Source organism: Lacerta agilis, chromosome 6 (genome assembly GCF_009819535.1).
Source record: "Lacerta agilis isolate rLacAgi1 chromosome 6, rLacAgi1.pri, whole genome shotgun sequence".
NCBI lineage: Eukaryota > Metazoa > Chordata > Lepidosauria > Squamata > Lacertidae > Lacerta > Lacerta agilis.
The window spans coordinates 34,247,254-34,263,382 of NC_046317.1; the positions used below are offsets into that span (position 1 = coordinate 34,247,254).

Consider the following 16,129-nt stretch of genomic DNA (forward strand, 5'->3'; position numbering starts at 1 on the left):
GAGGCTTGGGACATCCACTGCACAAATAGCTGTGCCTGCCCTGCTCTTCAAAGGGGGAGAACGGGGGCATGTCAAATGTGGCATCAACCTCTTAGCTAAGTCTACTCATGTACTGCCATGCTCTGCTGTGCTTTACTAGCTTGTAACCTGTATACCCATTGGAATACTGTGCTGATGTCATTAATACAGCCTTTAATACCTCCAGTCATGTTGACAGTTTGAGTTCTGAGGAGGAGAAGAGTCAGATTCATGACAGCTGCCTCAAGCTCATCAGAGCCCTCTGCTATCCACTCAAAGGTCCCTCAGTCACAACAATAGCACACACCTATAGCTGAAACTGAACTTCAAGGCAGCCACTCTTCATCTGAAATGTGGTAAGATTATGCATTCCTTTTTAAATCAAGCCAGTGTTAAATTTTAGCGATCACAGGATGTTTCACATACCATATTCATAAAAATTAAACATAAACCATGAAATTTAATACAGGAGTGTACATGATAGAATTGTAGGTAAAACACAGCTGAAGTCCACAAAATAACTAAAAAAAACCAAATACCCATAAAACCATTGTCATTAAAACACAGGTAGAAAAGCAATAGAACTTTTGAAACAAGGTATAGAAAACTAAATTATATGTTTAAAAAACAATCTTTTCAACAGCAGAAGCGACTTCCAGCCAGAAGCTATAATCCAATAACCATACATCGGTTTTGAATGAATGAATTTATTGTTGTTTAGTTGTTTAGTTGTGTCCGACTCTTCATGACCCCATGGACCAGAGCACGCCAGGCACCCCTGTCCTCCACTGCCTCCCGCAGTTTGGTCAGACTCATGTTGGTAGCTTCGAGAACACTGTCCAATCATCTCTTCCTCTGTCATCCTCTTCTCCTTGTGCCCTCAATCTTTCCCGACATCAGGGTCTTTTCCAGGGAGTCTTCTCTTCTTATGAGGTGGCCGAAGTATTGGAGCCTCAGCTTCAGGATCTGTACTTCCAGTGAGCACTCAGGGCTAATTTCCTTAAGAATGGATAGGTTTGATCTTCTTGCAGTCCACGGGACTCTCAAGAGTCTCCTCCAGCACCATAATTCAAAAGCATCAATTCTTCGGCGATCAGCCTTCTTTATGGTCCAGCTCTTACTTCCATACATCATGTAAAATCTCTCACTGCCTCCATTTCTTCCCCTTCTATTTGCCAGGAGGTGATGGGACCAGTGGCCATGATCTTAGTTTTTTTGATGTTGAGCTTAAGACCATATTTTGCGCTCTCCTTTCACTCTCATTAACAGGTTCTTTCATTCCTCCTCAGTTTCTGGCATCAAAGTTGTGTCATCTGCATATCTGAGGTTGTTGATGTTTCTTCCAGCAATCTTAATTCCGGCTTGGGATTCATCCAGTCGAGCCTTTCGCATGATGAATTCTGCATATAAGTTAAATAAGCAGGGAGACAATATACAGCCTTGTCTTACTCCTTTCCCAATTTTGAACCAATTAGTTGTTTCAAACAAATCTCAATTTACCAAGCTAATCATCAACCAATCATAAAAATAATTGCAGATTTGGATTCCTCATGTGCAATAACATATTTTTAGAACCCCTCATTGAGCAAATTCGCAAAAGAAATTTTTCCGTCCTTAAATGACACGCCCTATTTTCCAGATCCAGTTCTAACTGTAGCTTCTTGTCCCACAAAGAGATTTCTCAGGAGACAGATGAGGTGATCAGGCCCTCCCATTTCTTTAAGAACTTGCCATAGTTTGCTGTGAATGAACAGAGAGATGGAAATTGAAGCAACTGTACCTCTGAAGGGAAGGCATTCCACAGATGAGATACCACCACAGAGAAGATGATACCCCTTCACTAGTGGATCTGACATGAACCATAGATACTGTATGCGAATTTGTTTTTCATTATCAATATTCCGATTGATATTTCCCAACAAACTTTTTTTTTAAAAAAAAACAACAACCATTAATCATTAACCATTAATCATTATCATACCAGCATGTACTGTATGTAGCATTTCTTTTAACATCAACAGGAACTGGAAACTTTTGATTAATTATGTTTTAAAATCCAGTCAATTCCTATGCTGAATTGGAAGATTAGGGGTGGCATCCAACTAAGTCATACTCAGAGCAGACCCACTGAAATCAATGGGTGAGTGAAGAAGTTATACTCTATTTCAGAACCGTCATAGAAGAAACAGCACTAAAATATAAGTGGGTCTTTCAGCAATAGTTCAAACATCAAATTAGTCACTAATGATCAAGTGCACACCATTCAAGAATGGGAACACATCCAGTAGCTCTGGAACTAAATGGCAAGTGAAAACGTAAACTTTGTTTTATTATTAATTAATTAATTGATTAATTTATACCCCACCCATCTGGCTGGGTTTTCTTCAATTTATCTATTAACAGGACAAAAAGCTTGTGAAATAAAAAACATCAACAGCTGTTAGTTAACATGAAATGGGAACAGACTACTGTGCACACCCAAACTATCTTTAAAAATAAACAGCTGCTTTAGAATATTAAATAAATGCCTCCAAAGCATAACATCCTATTAATAATGCATATGGATATAGTGCATATGGATATGTGTTCTGATTTTCATAAATAACTACATGCATCTCCTATTAATTTCTGTGAGAGCTAGAAGTCACTCCACACTCCTAAAAATTGGGTCCTCCATATAATTAGCTTCCTCTTAATTTGAACTGTGGCTGTATATTACAAAAAGTGTTCTGAAAGAAGTAAAGGCCTTAAAAACAAAGCAAGACTTCTGCTTATAGCTTGATCCTTTCCCCCACTGGAAACAAATCCCACAAATGGGACTCACTCAAGACAAGTATGGATGACTGCACCCTTAACTTTTGAAAGCTATGTAATTTTCCCAATTATTCTCCACATGCTCAGCAGAACACCGAGTTCCCCCTTCTCTGTTGCTTTATGAAGTGCACAAGAATAGGAGAGTGAGAGTGGAGCTTGTTAAAAATCATCTGCTGCAAATATTAGTATTTATTGTAAACATGTAGTGGTACCGTATGTATTTTTGCTGTTGTGCCACATTTAGGAGGAAAAATAGCATACAAGTTAAAATAATAATACAGTGGTAGCTCGGGTTAAGAACTTAATTCGTTCTGGAAGTCCGTTCTTAACCTGAAACTGTTCTTAACCTGAGGTACCACTTTAGGCAGGGGTCAGCAACCTTTTTCAGCCATGGGCCAGTCCACCATCCCTCAGACCATGTGGTGGGCTAGACTATTTTTTTTGGGGGGGGGGATGAACGAATTCCTATGTTCCACAAATAACCCAGAGATGCATTTTAAATAAAAGCACACATTCTACTCATGTAAAAACACCAGACAGACCCCACAAATAACCCATAGATGCATTTTAAATAAAAGGGCACATTCTGCTCATGTAAAAACACGCTGATTCCTGGACCGTCCGCAGGCCAGATTGAGAAGGCAATTGGGCCACATCCGGCCCACGGGCCTTAGGTGGCCTACCCCTGGCTTTAGCTAATGGGGCCTCCCGCCACCGCTGTGCGATTTCTGTTCTCATCCTGAAGCAAAGTTCTTAACCCGAGGTACTATTTCTGGGTTAGCGGAGTCTGTAACCTGAAGCGTCTGTAACCTGAAGCGTCTGTAACCTGAAGCGTCTGTAACCTGAGGTACCACTGTGCAAACAAAGCAAATATACTCACATTCAAGATACCTCGGGGTTGTACCAATAAAAGTGAAGGAGTAACATACCACAAAATGCTATATGTGTTTACTCAGAAGTATATCCCATTGCTTTCAGCAGGAATTACTCCCTAGTTTTCAGCATAGCAGCCTTACACTTCTATCAATAAGTATAATCCAACACCAATAGCAGGCCAACCTTGGATAGACTAAGGTAGAGAGAGAGACTAATAAATTCTGTAAGCTGTGAAACAAGGGAACTACATCCCTGGGATTGGAGTAATCGATTCACAGGTTTCTCACACATACATGATTACAGGGTTGCCACACACTTATCAAGAAACAACTATTTTCATGTTACATAAATAGTCCATGAAACTTCCATGGTTGCTTCCAGATGAGGTGAGCATTCATCCCAAATGGTTTCCACAAAGTTTGTGGAAGGTTACATAATGTCCACTCTTTATTGATCATTCACTCTTATTTGTTTGTGGGGATGTTACGCAACATCGGGTCAAACAATTGTTATTCCACATTTTACAGTGCATTTTCCCATCACTTGTGACAAAAAGTATTGTATTTTCCCCCTCTCTGAAGTGGCTTCACTGCTCAAGAGCACCATATCCACTTTAAATGTACAACTTGAACTTATTGATATGCACTTGAATCCTATCCACAAATTAGCAACAGACTGGAAGCACCCCATGCTAAGGTAATTTGGAGGATTGGTTCACATTTAACATCCAGACATGACTTAGTATCAACAGGCTCTGTGCTCAGGGTTGGCAGGCTGAGAGAAAACTTCAGCACTTCCTCTTCCATCTGCATGCTATGTTTTAATCCATTATTTCTACTTTTGTGTAAAATGTGGTTTACCACTACGTGCAGACAAACCAGAAAACTGTGGTTTGTATGACTCCTCCAAACTAGTAGGAGAAATCATTATTTGATCCTGACTAGCAATCCTAGTTTTGAGGTATTTTCTAACCCACAGTTCATGTTCATAGCTTGTTGTGTGCAACAAGTGTGGAATGATTTGGATTCCACATGGTCATGTTTGCATATAACAGTAAGACAAAAACTTTGGCTTAAGAAACCAAACTGTGAGTTTTGTGCTGGTGCATGTATCCTGATCACTTCTGCTTTGCTCATCCCTTTTTGAGAAGCAAATAGATTAATGAACCCAGGATTACCAATCTCAGGGTTGTGATTTATTTCTCCCTAGCAAACAAAAATCAGTCTTAAACCAAGTTTGTTGCTTGGTGGCACATCCAGGTTTGTGCTGCAATATGTTTAATTCTTTATGGTAACAAATTACTATGCAAGCTTGTCAGGAAATAACACAGATTACAAAAAGAGAGATTTGATTCTTCAAATAATTTACTCAAACAGATTTTTCCATCCTAGTGATTCAAATCCTAATTTGAATCAATTATTTCAGTGAAGCCATCATGAATACATGTATAAATAATCAGCATATTAAGTCTCACCACGGGTTATTTTGATATTATGGGCCATACCCAATGAAGTAGTTCTGATAACACAAGGTTGTGCAATAGAACTTCCCCTCCTTCTCCTCTTCCTGTGACCCCAATTTATTCTAGGGTTTCCCTCAACCCTCCAGAGCAGATTTTGAGAGTGTGCAGGGACAGGAGGTACATGGGGGAGGAAGAGGAGAAGTTCCATTGTGCAAGCAGAAATCCTTGCACTAGTTGAAGCACTTCATATATATTTAATAGATCATCACATATCGTAATGCCTTGAAACAAAGACAGTGAGTCACAGAAGAACAGACTGTATATCACATTTAGACATAAATATTTTTAACTGAGTAGGTATTGTACACACAAAAAGCCCTTTCACTTTGGGGTTACACTTTCAGACAATCCAGAAAGGACAAGGTCACTCCCCCCCCCCCACTTGCAAAACAAAACACTTATAAAATTCTACAGATTGAGAAGGTATTGCTGGCTGAATATTTATTTTCTGTATAGACATTTCAGTTTTCCAACTTCTGCAAAGAAGAAGTTGATGGAGCATATAAACGTTCCATTTTGGCAAGCTTCTAGAATTGGTCTGACAACTATGAAAAAGCTCCTCACTTTCAAGTCGTTTGCTTCCTTAAGAAGTATCTTCTGGCACTAAGCAGAGAATACACAAAGTACAAACAACCACAACTTCACTCTGTCAGTCTACCACCACCATTAAGTTGCATTTGCATTAAACACAACACACTACACTTGATCTTAGTCAAAAGGCTAGGAAGTAGTTGATTGCAGATAAAAGGTAATCAAAGTTTTCTTGACATACATAATTGGCTTCATTGTGGACCTTAGTGATAATTTTTAACATGATGCCAATATTATACTAAAAGTAAATTTGTTTTACATAGAATTTTAAATCATAATTGTTATTTGCAACTGTGGACATTACTTTACAACTTGTGGTTGGCATCCATCTGTCTCGGGAGACAATCGAAGAGTGCACTTTTAGGGGTGAAGTCAAACTACTGGAGAGTTACAGCGCCTGATGTAGCTGTAGAGCCCGATATGGGAGAACCAGTGTGGTGTAGTGGTTAAGAGCGGTAGACTCGTTATCTGGGGAACCGGGTTCGTGTCTCCACTCCTCCACATGCAGCTGCTGGGTGACCTTGGGCTAGTCATACTTCTCTGAAGTCTCTCAGCCCCACTCACCTCACAGAGTGTTTGTTGTGGGGGAGGAAGGGAAAGGAGAATGTTAGCCGCTTTGAGACTCCTTCGGGTAGTGAAAAGCGGGATATCAAATCCAAACTCTTCTTCTTCTTCTTCTTCTTCCTGCAACTGGAGCAGATGAAGACATCCAGTTGTGCTGCTGCAGATGCACCAGGGTGTCTCTTCTCTCTGTGCTCCTCCCAACAGTCATTCCTTCTCTGGTTACTGCTACAGATGCACAACTTGACTGTCTCCAGGCACTGCAGTCATCTGCAAGGGATTTCCCACACAACAAGATTGATATTGCCAGCCTTCATGTCACATTTGCAGACATCTTTGTAATGCAGAGTTGGTCTGTCAAAGGGCCTGGTGCCTGAAGCCTGTTCCCTGTAGAACACATCCTTGGGGATCCTGATCCTACCATCTTTTATTCTGTGGACATGACCAAGCCTGCGTAGATGTCACTGACACAAGAATGTAAGCATGCTAAGAATATGGGCTTCAGAGAGAACATCTTTGTTTGAGACTCTGGCCTGCCATGTGATGCCCAAAATCTTCCCAGCACAGTGCATGAGGAAGACATTGGGGCATTGTTCCTGGCAGCTGTAAATTGCCCGTGACTCACTCCTGTAAAGGAGTGTACTCAGTACTCAAGCCTGGTAGATCTCCACCTTGGTATTGGACATTTTCCCATACCCTTTCGGAGAGGCGAGCCATTGCAGTAGCTGCCTTGCCAATAAATACATGTGTTCAGCTCAACATCAATGAAGGGGTTTCTGGTTATGGTGGAACCCAGTAGACAAAATTGTCTACCACCTCAAGCATGTAGTCATCAATGCTGATGCTTGGAATGCTGGCAACATCCTGGCCCAGGAAATTGGTCTTCATCAGGCTGATGGAAAGGCCGAACTCCTTGCAGGCTTGGACAAAACAGTTGATGAGTCTCTGTAGAGCTTCCATAGTGTGTGTTGTCAAGGCTGCATCATCTGGAAACAACATCTCTTAGATAAGGACCCACTGCACTTTTGTCTTGGTGCAGAGACCATACCAGATTGAACAGACCCTTGTCGCTCCTCAAATGAAAGGACACACTATCTTCAGTTGAGCTGAAGGTGTATGAGAGCACTGGGGAGAAGAATTTGCCAAAGAGAGTTGGGGCAAGGGCACAGCCCTGTTTCACGCTGTCATACTGTTCGGTGCTGCATTTGTTCTCATTGAAGGATATAATCATCTTGTGAAGTTTACACAAAATAAACTTAAATCAAAAATTGAAAGTTCTGTATAAAAATTCCTGCAGAACACAATTTTTATCTTTATTCAATTGATCTTTATACTAAACCTCATTTTCTTAATTCGTTTAATTCAAGGCCAGAATCCAATGGCTTAGCATGCACAATTGGGTTTTTCAAAAACCTTTTTCTTTGAATAGCAGACCTCCATGCCATAGAAAACTGCTTGCAACTACCCTCATTTTCAAACGTAGTTCACCATGTGACATAGGATTATGTTGTCAGGGGGCAGGGGACATAGTCCAAAGCTTCCTTATCTGTGCAGAACTAGTTATATGGTACTATGGTCAATGTCTCTTAGTTTGATGCAAGGTCAGTTCTTGCCCTATTTGCTGTGCTCTCAAGGCATTCAAAGTGAATGTGTGAAGAAAGCCACCATGTCTCATGTGCAAGCATTCTCTATAAATGTCTGAAGGGGCCTTATAACTGTGTTCAGCTGAACATTGTTAAAACCATGCAGATATTTCCAATGAGGTTATTTAAATATTTCCTTTTCAGCATGGCACAGGGCACATTAGGGGTAGAATGCATGTGCCCTTGTCTCTGTCACACATTCTTCCCCACGCCATGCAGGGCTTCTGCCCCTCATAACTTTCAAATATCTGAAATTCACTATTTGCTGGTATTTGTTATTGTTTAGGGTTGCCAAGTGTTCTCTTTTTCCCGGACACATCCTCTTTTTCAGGGGTAAAATTTCTGTCTGGATAGATATTTAAAATTTGCCAAAATGTCTCTGGCTATACTTTCTGGATGAGACATAGACATACGGTAACTAGTGGCTGAAGACTTGCTTTCCTCTTCTCTTCTCTTCTCCTGCCCCCCTCAGCAATATATCACAGCTTCTATAGCCTGCATATAATAGGTAAAGGTAAAGGGACCCCTGACCATTAGGTCCAGTCATGTCTGACTCTGGGGTTGCTCATCTCACTTTATTGGCCAAGGGAGCGAGCGTACAGCTTCCAGGTCATGTGGCCAGCATGACTAAGCTGCTTCTGGCGAACCAGAGCAGTGCACGGAAACGCCATTTACCTTCCCGCTGGAGCGGTACCTATTTATCTACTTGCACTTTGACGTGCTTTTGAACTGCTAGGTGGGCAGGAGCTGGGACCGAGCAACGGGAGCTCACCCCATTGCGGGGATTTGAACTGCCAACTTTCTGATCAGCAAACCCTAGGCTTTGTGGTTTAACCCACAGCACCACCCACGTCCCTATCTGCGTATATTAGTGGTATTTAAAATTAGAGTCATCATGGCATCCTCTTTTTTGTTCTTCAAAATATGGCAGCCCTATTGCTATTTGTTAATGCTTCCTAATTTTAACCTACTTTTATTAAATATTTTCTACCAAATGTTTACAAATTAACTCTCTGCTATACAGATTTGCTACAGGAAGAAATCTTGTCTAGTCTTAATTGTACTTATAGGCACTGCAGTCAGGATCCAAATAGATGTGAAACAAATAGAGCAAGTCTTTGGAGATTTTTTTTCCCAAGCAGCACCTCTCATAATTTTATGCACACTGTGAGTAAGCTGTTCTGGACACAGTGCAACTTCTGAATGAATCTACATGGGCTTGCTTTGTAAGAGGACTTTCAAAAGCAGTTTGTGATGTGGCATAGGGGTCAGCTATCCTATGAAAATAGATTTTTAAAATCCACTGGATGAGCAGAAACTCTAGGAAGCTGCTTGGATCTCATCTATGTAGATAATAAATAATAAATTCAGATAGCCACATGAAGAGTTCTCTCTCTCTCTCTTTCATTACGTACACCTATACACAAGTCATGGAGCAGTTTGCATTTGCTCTCCAAAATATTAGAACAGCTAATATTTTAAAATAATTTAAAACTGTATTTATTAAGCAAACAACCAAAGGTCTCAATAAAATGACTCTTCACCCTGTTCTGTGTCGTGCAAATCCCACAATGTTTGAAAATGAGTGGAACATTATTATACTAGGAAACAAAACAAGTGCCAATGAAAACACTTAAGTCCTAAATAGTCCCATTGCATAACCCTTAATTATGCTATCTTTTAACAGCTACTGCATCTTTACATGACTGTTACAAAGTTAATGCCAACAACACATTCTTGTGTAATTTCAAGCAAAAGAGTAGATAAGATAGGAATGTGTTTCAAATCAATAAAACTGTCGTGTGTGTGTGTGTGCGCGCACACACACACACACACAGTTGGGCAAGACTTTTATTAGTATCAACCAGCAGATTTTGGCTGTACAAAATCTAACATTTTCCACCATTTTAAAACCTATTTCTGGAACCAATTCCAACTTTTGTAAATACACATTGACACATTGTGGTAAGCCATAAGCCATGACTTGCTGTGAATGAGCAGCATGCTAGTGCACCCTGCTGAACTGCTCCTACTCTTGTTCCTTCCTCCCTGGAGCCAGGAGGAACAAACCATGAGCCTTGGTTTACCATGATATAGGAACCAGCACTTGTGGCTTTGTTTCTATCTAAACCGTGTCACCCACACCGGAACACTGTCGCTCTGACCCAAATTGACAATCTGAAATCAACAGTACATTTTACCAAACGCTTTTTAGAATTTGGACTTGGAGCAGTAACTCATGAATGCAAATCCATGCACAGCCATGATCAAACTTGCAAGTTGCAGCAGTGGCCTAAGGTATGGCATCGCATACACCAACCTACCTTGGTAGCTTGTTGTGATGATAAAAATGGGATAACCCCTGCCTATGTCACCAGGAGTTCCTTGGAGTAAGGCTAGGATGAAAATGTGGTAGATGTTGGGTCTTCCAACTGCATTACAGGAACTATAATAAACATGATAAACATGATGTGCAAAAATGCCATTGGTGCCAGATCACTAAGAGGCTACAGCTCTGGTGAGATTTGCAAAGGAAAACCTTACCAGCGTTTGTCACAAGCTTCTCTTTGATTTATTTTTTCCAGGCTTTTTGTTTTTGTTTTCAGTCCTTGTCATGAAAACTTTTGAGAGAACAAGACAAATAGCTCGTTTAAGGTGGCCAAACTACCAAGGAGCTGAAAGCATCTTTGCCTCTCTTTTTCCAAAGGACAAAAGGAGCTTCACTGACTTATAGACTGAAGAGATCTAAAACATAACCTAGGAAACTCTACAATGATTACAACTTGCAGCTGTAAATGTCAACTCCGAGCGAGTTCCTCCTGTCCTCAGTAGTTCCGCTAAAACTGTTGCACGTCCCATTTGACAGACGATGAGGACAACAAGACTGACGCGGGTGCGCAGTCTGGTCCGCGGCAGCGCAAACACAAGCTTGCCTCTATTGCCTGGCAAATCGTCTCCCACCCAGTCGCAACACCTCACACGCTCTTAGCTTTCCCCTCTCTGCCTCCCTGCGCAAACTTCAGCAGGTCCTTCCTGCAGCATCTTTAATGCAGTGCAGTCCTGGCCATGTTTACTCCGAAGTAAGCCCTCCCTGGCTTCACCGAGACTTACTCTCTAGCCAACCTGCCGTCCCAAGCACCCCGGAGGCACCCAAAGTTAACTGAAAGTAGCCCCCCCACACACACTCCAATCTACCCTACCAAAATATTAACACCATATTAATAAAAATACTAATACTAATAATAATAATAATAATAATAATAATAACGATTAAAGCTCCTGCGAGCTGTGATGGTTATAGCGGTGTGGCGCACAAAGGCACCCACTGACGCTCGTGCTCCCCAACGCAGTCGGTGCCAAAAGACCCTCAGCCAGAGCTAGCCAGGCAGAAGAAGAAAGAAAAACACGTACCTTTGCTGTGGCGACCAGCTGGAATCTCGGCCGCTCTTTTCACGCGGGGGTGGGGGGGGGAGAGAAGGAGGAAGGAAGAAGAAGAAACTGCTCCTGTTCCTCCTGCTCCTCCTGCTCCTGTGAGGCGCGCGCCCTTTCCCCTCAAGCCCCACGCTCTTCACCCGGCTGGCAGTGGAACCATAGCTCCCCCCCCTCTCTCTCCCCACCCCCAGCCCCCTTTATCCCAGCCAGCCAGCTGGTCAGCTCGGCGTCGGCGCCGTCTGCAAAGGAGCCTTGAGGCTGGCGGGCGCGCTGCGCTGGTGAGGACAAGCAGCGGGCGGGAAAATGCTGCAGCTTCTCGCTCGCTACCTGTGCGGCTACTAGCACTCCCTGCTGGGAACGGGGGGAGCGCCGCCTGGCCAGAGGCTGGGGCGAGCGTCACGTGGCGCCCGAGTCTCTTGCTACCAGGACTTATAACGCGCTCCTTCAGCAGTTGGTGCTGGTCGTGGGAACCTTGCTTGGCGTCTTCAGGGACGGCTTTGGCCACCCCACCTCCGGCACCTGCCGCCAACACCTGCGCGGTTCCAGCGCCACCCAACGCCTCTGACCTTCCTGCCACTTCGGCCCTATATGCTCGTGGCAGCAGCCCAAGTTGTATTAGGTGGCGAACAGCCAGGGCTCCGCATTCAGCTTTCAAAAAAGCTGCTGTCGTTTTCCAGGGCATAAATTAAGTAAACATAATACTAAGTTAAATTACACAATACTTAGGAGCTTAAGGGGGGAAAGGACATTAGCAGTTTGGTACTATTCTTGGGGGACCTGGCCATTTCATTTCTTAGAAATTTCCCACCGACTGAGGACAAATGTCCACTATAGGTTCACCACATAAACAAGAGTTCCATTTCCCCTTAAAAGCTGCCCCTGAGGTGACTGTAGGGACAAAGTAAAACATAACACTACTGTGTTCCATATTACTTATTCTTTCATTGGTAGTTGCCAAGCTTTTAAACATAAAAACATAAATCTACACTGGTATTAACAGACACAAAGAGAATGCACAGCAGATAGCCAGGAATGGTGGATTATTTGACTAAATACTGTATTGCTTGCTGTGAGAATGAGGACAGAAGCTGGGACTAGGGCCTATCAGAGGCCCAGTCCATTTCCATCTTTGGACACCCCGACTCACAACAAAAACTAAAAATGAAGAGTCAACACACAAAAACAATGAAAGGCATTCCTCATTCAACAACCAAAGGCTGCTTCCTCAATAGGTTAAGGTTCAGAGCAAGAAATAAAAATAATTGCCATGAATGCAAGTCTGAGAACTAAATAAACAGATTGAATGGGAGAACGTTGCATAGTGCAAACCCCTCGGATTCTCAGTCCTAAACCCACTTTCCCATTGAATTCTATAGGACTTACTTCTTAGTAGACATGGTCAGGGTTGCACTGTAGATTGCTGTGCAAGTGGCTTTTTAAAAAAATATGATGGGGGGGCAGAAAAGAAAATCTAGAACTGCCCAGCGCAGTATATGATTATAATTTGTGTGCAATGCACACACTGCTATAACACACCTGTGTGTTTCCCTCATGTGTGCATAAATGCTTGCTTGCTTAGTGTCACATTCCATGGCATTTAGAAACTTACGCAGAGTGGTAGGAAATCCTCAGAACTGGGACTTTGGCAGCACTTAATGCAAAGAGGTTTATAGCCAAGCTTTGCTCACGAGGCACCTTGGAAGAGGTCAATAAAGTTTTATTTGGAGTGAAAGATATTAAAAAAGAACAAGAGAAGAAGCCGCAGAAGCATGCACACTGTACTGCAGGCCTCAGCTCACACCTTCTTAGTACACAGACTATGAAAGAAACAGTGACCTAGCACAAAATAGCTGCCACCTTCAATAAAAACAGAAAAAGAAAAGGGACAGCAATATGAAATTGTACTAATAATGATGAGTAATAACAGTAAAGTTGATGTTATCAATGGTGTTTGTGCCTTTGCACTGCAATCCCTAGACCCTGCTGGTGGCAGGCATCAGGGAACAGATCAGGATGATAATGATGCTTCTGTACTGCCCACCACAACTTTGGAACAATTCCTGCTACAGGGCAGGCAGCAGGAACAAGAAAAGGTTATCATAACACACACACACACACTGCTAATGTTCAGCAGAGGTCAATCTCAAGCAGTTGTTTCTTCCCCCACTCCTACATTTTTTGAAGTCCCTCAATTAGCTGCCTGCTACTTGCTCTGCATGGCTGGCAGGCAGCAAAGCAAACACAGCAGTCCCCAGGCTTCTTTCCTCCACCCCCGCCCCATTTTGGTGTGGCCAGCAGGGAGCAGAGCAAATACAGCAACCAACCAGTTGATCCCTTTGCTTGTTCCATCACTTCCAGCCCTACATTTCCCTCCCATGGTCAGATCAGCTTTACCAGCTGCACTGGCTCCCGGTGGAGTACAGGGTCAGGTTTAAGGTGCTGGTTTTGACCTTTAAAGCCCTATGCGGCTTAGGACCCTCATACCTAAGGGACCGCCTCTCCTGGTATGTCCCAGGTAGGACCTTAAGGTCCTCAAATAATAATTTGTTGGAGGTCCCGAGCCACAAGGATGCTAGGTTGGCTTCAACTAGGGCCAGGGCCTTCTCAGTACTGGCCCCGACTCGGTGGAACAGTCTTGCACAAGAGACCAGGGCCCTGCGGGATTTGGCATCTTTCCGCAGGGCCTGCAAGACGGAGCTGTTCCACCTAGCCTTTGGGTTGGTTTTAGTTTAACCCTGATGTTTTGTTCTTTTGGTGTGATTGGTGGGCTACTTAAAAATGAGGCTGCAGTTTAGATTTAATTTTAAATTGTATTTTAATCTGTATTTTAATGAACTGTTTTATGTTTTTGTTGTGATTTTATTGGTGTTAGCCGCCCTGAGCCCGGTTTGGCGGGGAAGGGCGGGGTATAAATAAAAATTTATTATTATTATTAGTAGTAGTATTAGTTGCCCACTGCCTGCTCCACAAGGTCAGCAAAAGAAACAGGAGCTGAATGTGCTCCAGTACTTCTCCCTCCCCTCTTTTTCAAAAAGCCCACAGAAAACATACCTTCTCCTATCCTCTTTCCCCCCTCCAAAAGCCCTTCCATGGGCAAAATAAAGAGATGAACAACCCTCCAAATAAATAAATAAAAATGGGTAGCAACCATCCTAACTTGTTGCTTGTCTTGCAATTCTCTCCTGGCATAAAGTGCAGCTGCCCTGACTTGTCCTTCGCTCCAAGGAAGAGAGCAGTTCACACCACAACCAATTTCAGAGCAAGAACAGGCAGCAAAATAAATGCAGCAGCATATGGATTGACCCCTGTGCTTCATCTCTCCCAAAGCAAAGAGCTAAACAGGCCCTAGCACTTCTTCTCTTCCCTTCTCTTTCTATAAAGCCCAGGAAAAAAAGATTCAGATGGACAGAGAGGAGGTGTGCAGATCTGGTTCTTCCTCCACCTGGACATCATCTAAAAAAGGAGAGCAACCATCTTTTCACCATGAACGTCTTCAATGACTCATTGAGGAAGGGGAGGCGTTAACATCACAGCCAACTGGACTACTTAATTTACTTTTTTACATTGTTATCTTTTTCTCTTTTTTTACATCGCTTAACGTAATTCAACTTCTGCATGACTTGCCAGCAGAAGTGGATCAAGAGTTAATTAAACAAGATGTGATTACAGCACCATTGAGGGGTGGTCCCATCTTGAAAGTCAATTTGGGACAACAAGGCTGGAATCATGGCATTCATTTTGTGTTGTCAATGACAGTTTCTTAAACTTTTGAATGGGCCAAGGTTTCGGAGTTGGGAGGGAGAAGTTTGAGCGCTGGGAACTTTTTGTTAATAGCCAGTAAAAATCCTAAATTTCATCGAGAAATTTAGTTACTTTTAGCTGAGTCATTAAAAGGGGTTGTGCGTAAAGTGGTTCAGTCCCTTCAGGTCAATGGGACCTGACCATCGCATAAGGCAAGCATGCTCAGTATCATGTAAAGGGTAGAGGTAGGAACAAAATGGCAACTGAAGCAAAATATTTTGAGGAACTATATACAAAGTCAGAACAATATCTTTCATTCAATTATATCATTAAAATCAGTAAGTCACAGTTTATCATTTTCTTTGCAGAGAATTCTTAGATCAGACAAACGATCTTGAGACATTGTTGACAGATAATACTTTATCCTTTTTTAGTTTAGAAAACGATATTTCGCCAGTTTGTAACCATTAAACACAGGAACAATCTGAAAATTGTTTCTACATTTGGAAAACCTTTATAAATTTTCTCCTGGAATATTATTTGATACATATATCTTGGTAGCTAAAATTTTCATTTTCCAGGTGAGCTTGTTTGACATTTGGTTGGGAGTGCAAGAGTTCACTGAGCAGACTAAGGTCAACATTCTTTGGATACTCGTGCATTAACATGTCACCACCATTGTGAATCTGTTGATAGCAGGTTCACCAAAAATGAAAAATTGCCAGCTGGACTTCTACACCCTGTTGCTTTTCTGTCTAGCTTGGCTTTAAGAGCATCCATGACAGGAATAAATGAATTTACCCTAAATTTGTCTCTTGGATAAATTTTGTCTAAAAGTGCCGTCCCATCATTGGTTTTTTCAAGGTCTCTGACTTCTTCTGATAGTTTTGTACTCTACATTCAATAGAGCAAATTTTGCTTGCTGTTCAGT

At 42.3% G+C, this 16,129-nt stretch overlaps 1 protein-coding gene across 1 annotated transcript in view; it reads right to left on the minus strand.

Annotated features, from left to right (window-relative positions):
- The window catches only part of LEPR (leptin receptor), a 53,174-nt gene extending 41,688 nt beyond the window's left edge, over nucleotides 1-11,486 (minus strand). Inside the window, exon 1 of the mRNA XM_033151876.1 lies at nucleotides 11,437-11,486. The gene's annotated coding sequence lies outside the window, so the exon portion shown is untranslated. The remainder of the gene's footprint in view (nucleotides 1-11,436) is intronic.
- Between the last annotated feature and the right edge of the window lie 4,643 nt (nucleotides 11,487-16,129).